The sequence below is a fragment of the Scylla paramamosain genome, chromosome 37 (genome assembly GCF_035594125.1).
Source record: "Scylla paramamosain isolate STU-SP2022 chromosome 37, ASM3559412v1, whole genome shotgun sequence".
NCBI lineage: Eukaryota > Metazoa > Arthropoda > Malacostraca > Decapoda > Portunidae > Scylla > Scylla paramamosain.
The window spans coordinates 2,260,001-2,267,500 of record NC_087187.1 but is presented as its reverse complement, the minus strand read 5'-3'; the positions used below and the strand labels follow the sequence as shown (position 1 = coordinate 2,267,500).

General features: G+C 49.5%; 1 long non-coding RNA gene across 1 annotated transcript in view; it reads right to left on the bottom strand.

Moving 5' to 3' along the window:
- Positions 1-3,012: 3,012 nt before the first annotated feature.
- LOC135091330 (uncharacterized) overlaps positions 3,013-7,500 on the bottom strand; it is a 26,932-nt gene continuing 22,444 nt past the window's right edge. Inside the window, exon 2 of the long non-coding RNA XR_010262470.1 lies at positions 3,013-3,191. This is a non-coding gene — a long non-coding RNA (uncharacterized LOC135091330). The remainder of the gene's footprint in view (positions 3,192-7,500) is intronic.

The window sequence follows — 7,500 nt, the reverse complement described above, 5'->3', positions numbered from 1 at the left end:
CAACAGGCTCTAGTGGAAGCTGTCTGGGTTTTCAATGTGTTTTTCATGACTAGAGATAGTTTAACAAGTACTCTTCAACGTTAATAGGGAAAAACACCAACAGGGACCCAAATAATCATCCCGTGGCCTTTTGGATAGACGTTTCTTTCATAATTTCTTAACATTTTTCAGACACGTCTTTGTTATTAAGGCCTGTTGGTTTTGTAGGTTATAAGATAGAAAATTAACCTCTTGCTCCTTGTTTTCTCTATCTCTCCATGCAAATCATATTCTTGTGCTGCTCTGAACAATAGCAAAATACGTATTATTTAGCTCTATAGCAAAAAAAAGAAAGGAGGAAAGAAAGAAAAAGAAAATTACCTTCTCTCTCTTTTCTCTATCTATCCATGCACACGACATTCACGTAGTACACTGAATAACACTACAAGACATATTACTTACTTTCGTACCGCGGAAAATAGCAGAAAATAGAAAATGAACCTCTCGTCTCTTTTCTCCCCCCATCCTTGCAAACCACATTCAAATACTGCACTGAATAATACAAAGAGATTAGGTCCATGCACGCCACACTACATACCCACGGTGTTCTGAGTGTTACCAAGAGGCGAGCGCAGCAGTGAAGGCGTCAAGGAAGGCGAAGTGTTTGGGAATCCTGGCCCTGTCTTGTATTTATCCTCGTCTCTGCCTAGTGCCTGTCCCTTAAGTCGACGTCAACACGCGCAACATATATATGGAAGTACACATAATATATATACATACATAGCCTATAATTATACATACATATAGTCTTTTTTTGTATCTTGAGGGTGAAAAAATATGAGTATAAAAAATATCGCACTTTTATTTCACTGTGTTGTTTATACCCTTGTGTGTGATTCAGTGATCGGGTGATGGGAAGGCAGTGGCTCAGGCGGTAGTGTGTCTGCCTCCTATGTAACAAGTCAGGGGTTCGAATCCTGGTGACGGTAAGGATTTTTCCGGGACGCCTGACCGCTCACAGGCTCTCGCGGCCTCGCAGATGAGTACCGGTCAGTGAATGAGGCGCCACAGCTGAGTAATCTTCTCCAGCACCCTCGTCTTCTGCGCCTTCTTCAGCCACACGCTACAAACGTCTCCGCCAGTTTTTCTCATCCCCCCCCCCCGAGCTGCTAACTCTGTACAAGGGCCTTATCCGTCCATGTATGGAGTATGCTTCACATGTCTGGGGGTTTCCACTCATACTGGTCTTCTAGAAAGGGTGGAATCAAAAGCTTTTCGTCTCATCAACTCTAACTGACTGTCTTCAGCCTCTCTCTCACCGCCGCAATGTTGCATATCTAGCTGTCTTCTACCGCTATTTTCATGCTAACTGCTCTTCTGATCTTGCTAACTGCATGCCTCCCCCTCTTCCGCGGCCTCGCTGCACAAGACTTTCTTCTTTCTCTCACCCCTATTCTGTCCACCTCTCTAACGCAAGAGTTAACCAGTATTCTCAATCATTCATCCCTTTTTCTGGTAAACTCTGGAACTCCCTGCCTGCTTCTGTATTTCCACCTTCCTATGACTTGAATTCCTTCAAGAGGGAGGTTTCAAGACACTTATTCATCAATTTGTGACCACTGCTTTGACCCTTTTATGGGACTGGCACTTCAGTGGGCATTTTTTTATTAGATTTTTGTTGCCCTTGGCCAGTGTCCTTCCTACATAAAAAAAAAAAAAAAGTCTTCCTTCACTGTGTCGTCTCTTCCTCCCGCCGGATATAGATCCACCTCCAGCATCCTTCCGCCCATACACCCCTCGTCTCTCCCCTGACACGCCCACACCACCTCAATCAAATCCTTTCAAAACTTTTTCTTCTTTCACTGCATGCATAAACTTTTTACTGAGGTCTTCGTCGCTTTCAGCCCCATACACGCCTCGTCTCTTCTCCTGACGCCACCAGACCACCTCAGTCACATCAACCACAACCTTCTCTTCTTTCACAAACCTCCTCTTTGGTCTTTCTCTCCTTCTCCTGCTGGGTAATCCACTTCCAACATCCTCCTACCCACACTCTTCTCTTCTCTTGACACACCATACCACCTCAGTCTCGCCTCTCCAGCTGTCCCCAAACTGACGTACGTGTGATGTCCCTGGCTTCTGATACTGTCCAGCCTCGTCATTTACAGAAAACGGCATCATCTTTATTTTACTGACTTCATCTCCGCCTCTTGCCTCTTCTTCATCGTTTGTGCATCACGTGTACCTCGATAAATTGGCAACACTGTGCTAAATTATTCACTGGCACTATACAAGACTCTGGGTACTTACTGGGATGCGGAGTCATCTTGGGTCACCTCGGGTCATCTCGGATCGCCACCCGTAAAGACAAAAGTGTGTGTCAGGTGAGGAGGTGGACAGCAAGGGTCGGGCATGTCACAGGCGGCAGGTCATGTCACCCACGCATCACAGAAACACTTGAGGAATGGCTTACAACGTGTCTTATTCTATTTAGGTTAGTAAGTGAATATATAAAATTAGGTAAATAAGTGATCAGGACTCAAGCTACAAAATATGAAAAATATATAGTGTACGTGACTCAGGTTACAACAAAAAGTAGAAGTTCAGGCTGAAGTTAGAAAAATAAGTCTAATAATACAACTCAAGTTAGAAAAGATAAAAACAAGACGTCAGAAAAGAAGTAAAGCAATACGACTCGACTTAGAAGAACAAAAAAATAAGACAAGTTGGAACAAGAGTAAAAATATGAACAAAAATGTTAGAAATTCACCTCAGCTAATCAAAACAGATTAAAACAAACAGTATAAGCCATTCCAAGCGACACTGGAAATTTTTGAGTAAAGCGACGCCAAAAACGAGGCAATAAAGAACTTTATCGAAGACTGAACCTCAGACAGACAACAAACCTTCCTTATTGACAACACTGACTGCATTGTGAGTGTTGCCAATACCGACTGTGTGCACCGCCCCGCCCCGCCCCGCCCCGCAGCCCCACAGCCCCACAGCCCCGCCCAAGGATAATAAAAGTCCGTGGCGCTTCAGATGATCATGGCACAATATACATATATCGCGTGAGTACAGGACACCCGGCATGGCGGCGCGCGGCGCGTGCATCGTGTGTGGGCGGCAGCCAGTGTGGGGCGCAGACAGACAGACACCCCCCAGCGGCACAGTGGCGGCGCGGCGGCTTTCCTTGATATATGTATGTGTTACTGTGGAAGCAAGAAACTAGTCATGCCAAACTTCGCCTTCTTTTTAAAAGCTAAATCTAAATTACGTAAATGCATTATTTTTGGAACCAATACCAATACAGTGTATAGCTATGTATGTATGTATATATATATATATATATATATATATATATATATATATATATATATATATATATATATATATATATATATATATATATATATATATATATATATATATATATATATATATATATAGAAAGACACATGGACAAACATATGATAATAATGATAATAATAATAATGATAAACAGTGCTTCATTATTATAACAGCAGCACAAATCCAACACCTCCATTACACAAAACAGAAATTCTCGTCACAAACAAACAAACAAACAAACAAACCCCACAGAACAAAACCAAGAAAAAAAAAACCGATGGTATCAAGTGAACTGAAAGCCTCATGATAATAATAATAATAATAATAATAATAATAATAATAATAATAATAATAATAATAATAATAATAATAATCGCAGCTTCATCCCCTCTTCCTTATGATAAAACCGTACCTACGTACAAAAAATAGAGCATTTCTGGGCAGTACAATAATATCTGTGGCAATGTACGATACAGAGGGGAAAGGGGAAGAGAGAGAGAGAGAGAGAGAGAGAGAGAGAGAGAGAGAGAGAGAGAGAGAGAGAGAGAGAGAGAGAGAGAGAGAGAGAGAGAGAGAGAGAGAGAGAGAGAGAGAGAGAGAGAGAGAGAGAGAGAGAGAGAGAGAGAGAGAGAGAGAGAGAAGGGAGGGGGGACGCTAAAGAAGAGGAAAAATGAGGCTAACATAGGCGGGTGGTGTGTGGTTGAGGGCGGCGTGAGGGGCGTGAGGGGCACAGGCGACAGGTGCACTGGTGGGGGGGCACAGGTGAAGGCGTGGGGAGCGTGACTGGCGGCAAGCACTGGGCACCACGCCACGCGGCTACGACTGGCGACTACACGGGGGTAGAGGGGGTGGTGATGGCGGCAGAGAGGGGAGGGAGAGGGGGTGGAGGGGGGTGGAGGGCGTGGGTGTGTCGCGTCGCCACAGTCACTACAGGATGTGCAGGCCGCCGGAGAACTCGACCACCCTGTTCCAGCGGTCTGGCAGCGCCCTGAGCGAGGCGGCCATCTCCGTCTCCGTGAAGGTGTTGCAGTGGTGGCTGATGGCGGACCAGGTGGCGGAGCGGTCCTTGAAGGTGGAGCCCTGCACCTGGTCACACAGGTGAGGGTACAGCCAGTACTCGGCGGGCAGCAGGTCGGGGGAGTCAGGCGGCACGGGCAGCACCTCCACACCCAGGTCCTTGAGGGCGTGCTTCACCACGCGGGCGTTGTGCAGCGCCGTGTTGTCGTGCAGCAGCACAATGTTGGTGTCCGAGCGGCGCTTCCTCTTGATGGCGGGCAGCAGCAGGTCCCGCAGCAGGTAGGAGTAGTACTCTGCCGTCATGGCGCTCTGGTCCGGCACGGGGTGGGCCAGCAGCAGCCCCTGGGCGTCGTAGAAGATGGAGTACAACACGCGGTTCCTGCTGTTGCCCATCTTGCTGCGCTCCGGCAGCTGTCTGAAGCTGGTGGAGGGCCGCCGCTCCTGCTGGTAGTAGGTGACGAAGGCCTCCTCCCCCGTCACCAGGCGCGCCAGCAGCTCCTCGCCCTCCGCCTCGTAGCGGTCCGACAGCTCGCGGCACGTGGCGATGCGGCCGTTGCGCTGCTCGGGCGTGAGGAGGCGCGGCACCCACCGCTTGCACACACGCTTGAGCCCCAACACGTTGGTGACGATGGTCTGCGCCGTGTGCTGCGTCACGCCCACCAGGTCCGCCGCCAGCTCCAGGCTGATGCGGCGGTCCGAGGTGAGCAGTTCTTCCAGGTTGACCACCACGGCGGGGTCTGTGGGCGCCACGCCGTTGCTGAGCGTGCTGCCGCCCTGCAGGCAGCGCGAGCACTGGTCCATCAGGTCCTCGCGCCCCTCGTGCAGGTCCTGCATCCACTCGCGGATGACGCGGTAGGAGGCGGCGCCCTCGGCCAGCACCACGGACAGCTGCTTGTGGATCTCAGTGGGGTCAGTCTTCTTGAGCCGCAGGAACTTGACCACCGCGCGCTGGTCCCGCAGCGACAGCATGCCGCCCGCCATGGTGCTGCTCCTGCTGCTGCTGGGGCTGTCCCGCTATTGTCCCGACACGCTGTGCTGCCCTGGCTTATACTACTGGCGTCGGAGTGCGCCGCGGGAGGTGCGGGCGCAGGGAGGCTGTGCGGTACGCGGCGGGCGGGCCGGGGGTGTGGCCGCCGCCCGCCGCGCCCCGTTATATACCCCGCCACCTGCCGCCCCTCACCACACTAAAAAAAGCCTCATTGTGAGCCACGGCGCCACGCACGCCACGCACGCCACGCCGTCCGCGACGCCCGCGCCGCGCCACACTCCCCGCGGCGACCAGCGGTCACCCGCGGCGACGGTGTGAATGGGGACATCAGGATGAGAGAGAGAGAGAGAGAGAGAGAGAGAGAGAGAAACTTTATCACCGTATGAATATACGAGACGTCGTTCTACATCACAAATGTGCTCTCTCTCTCTCTCTCTCTCTCTCTCTCTCTCTCTCTCTCTCTCTCTCTCTCTCTCTCTCTCTCTCTCTCTCTCTCTCTCTCTCTCTTTCTGTATGCAATTGGAATAGCGAAACTAACTTTTAGCATATGACTTCATGCTTCAACACACACACACACACACACACAGACACACACGTGATGCCCGGGGCGCAGCACATATATAGGAAGGAATACTTGGACCAAAACTGGAGAGAGCGACAGAGAGAGAAAGAGAGAGAAACACAGACAGGACAGGAAGGGAAAAGGAAGAGAGAGGGAGAGGGAAGGGGGAGAGAGAGAGAGTGAGTGAGGGGGAGGGAGAGATGAAGAGAGGGAGGAAGAGATGATGGAAATGACAAGTGTGTAAGTTGAACCAGTAATAATCTTTCCTCCACCACCACCACCACCACCACCACCACCACCAGCGTTCCCAACATAACCTTGAAACACATCGGGTACAAAAGTGGCATTGCCCTGAGGAGGAGGAGAAGGAGGAGGAGGAGGAGGAAGAGGAGGAGGTAGGAAGGAAGAAAAAGGAGGGCGAGGACGCGAAGTACGAGAAGGAAAGATTTAAAGAATGTAGGAATGGAGAGAGAGAGAGAGAGAGAGAGAGAGAGAGAGAGAGAGAGAGAGAGAGAGAGAGAGAGAGACAATAGACGGTAATTAAACGTAAACTCTTAATGACCCTGTGTGTGTGTGTGTGTGTGTGTGTGTGTGTGTGTGTGTGTGTGTGTGTGTGTGTGTGTGTGTGTGTGCGTGTGTGTGTGCGTGCGTGTGTCAGGAGCAGATGTGGATTCCCTCCATCACCCACGGCATGATAGGCAGTGACAGTGATCGCTTCCCTTCCCTCCTTCACCCCTTCCTTCTCTTTCCTTCATCTTCTTCGCCTCCTCCTTCATTTCCCGTTCGTTTTATCCCTCTCTTTCATCTTCCCTGCCGTCATCACTCAACTCTCTCTCTCTCTCTCTCTCTCTCTCTCTCTCTCTCTCTCTCTCTCTCTCTCTCTCTCTCTCTGGGTAGGTAAAAGCAGGTAAGATTAAATCAGGTTAAGTTAGGTTAAAGTAAAGAGATTTATCAGTAGAAAGAATCATTATATTTAACTCTCTCTCTCTCTCTCTCTCTCTCTCTCTCTCTCTCTCTCTCTCTCTCTCTCTCTCTCTCTCTCTCTCTCTCCTGTTTGGCCACAAAGTCCGAATTCTCACGCTGCTTTTCAACTTAAGTGACACAAATTCACGTCATCTCACACTTGCCTGAGTCATGTTTCTCATTAACCTCTCTCTCTCTCTCTCTCTCTCTCTCTCTCTCTCTCTCTCTCTCTCTCTCTCTCTCTCTCTCTCTCTCTCTCTCTCTCTGAACCTACAGTTTCTCTACCCTTTACTCTCTTCTTGCATTCACTCTCCCTCCTCCTCCTCCTCCTCCTCCTCCTCCTCCTCCTCCTCCTCCTCCTCCTCCTCCTCTCACCTGCGGACCAAGAGGAAGGGGAAAGGTGTGCGTGCATAGGTGAGTGTCAGTCATGCTTGAAAGTGCGTGTCACCATAATTCCTTAGTGTGTGAAGTTATGAAGTGTGTGTGTGTGTGTGTGTGTGTGTGTGTGTGTGTGTGTGTGTGTGTGTGTGTGTGTGTGTGTGTGTGTGTGTGTGTGTGTGTGTGTGTGTGTGTGTGTGTGTGTGTGTGTTGACAAGTTACTCTCTTTTTATCCTTATTTCTTTATCTAATGTTTTTATTC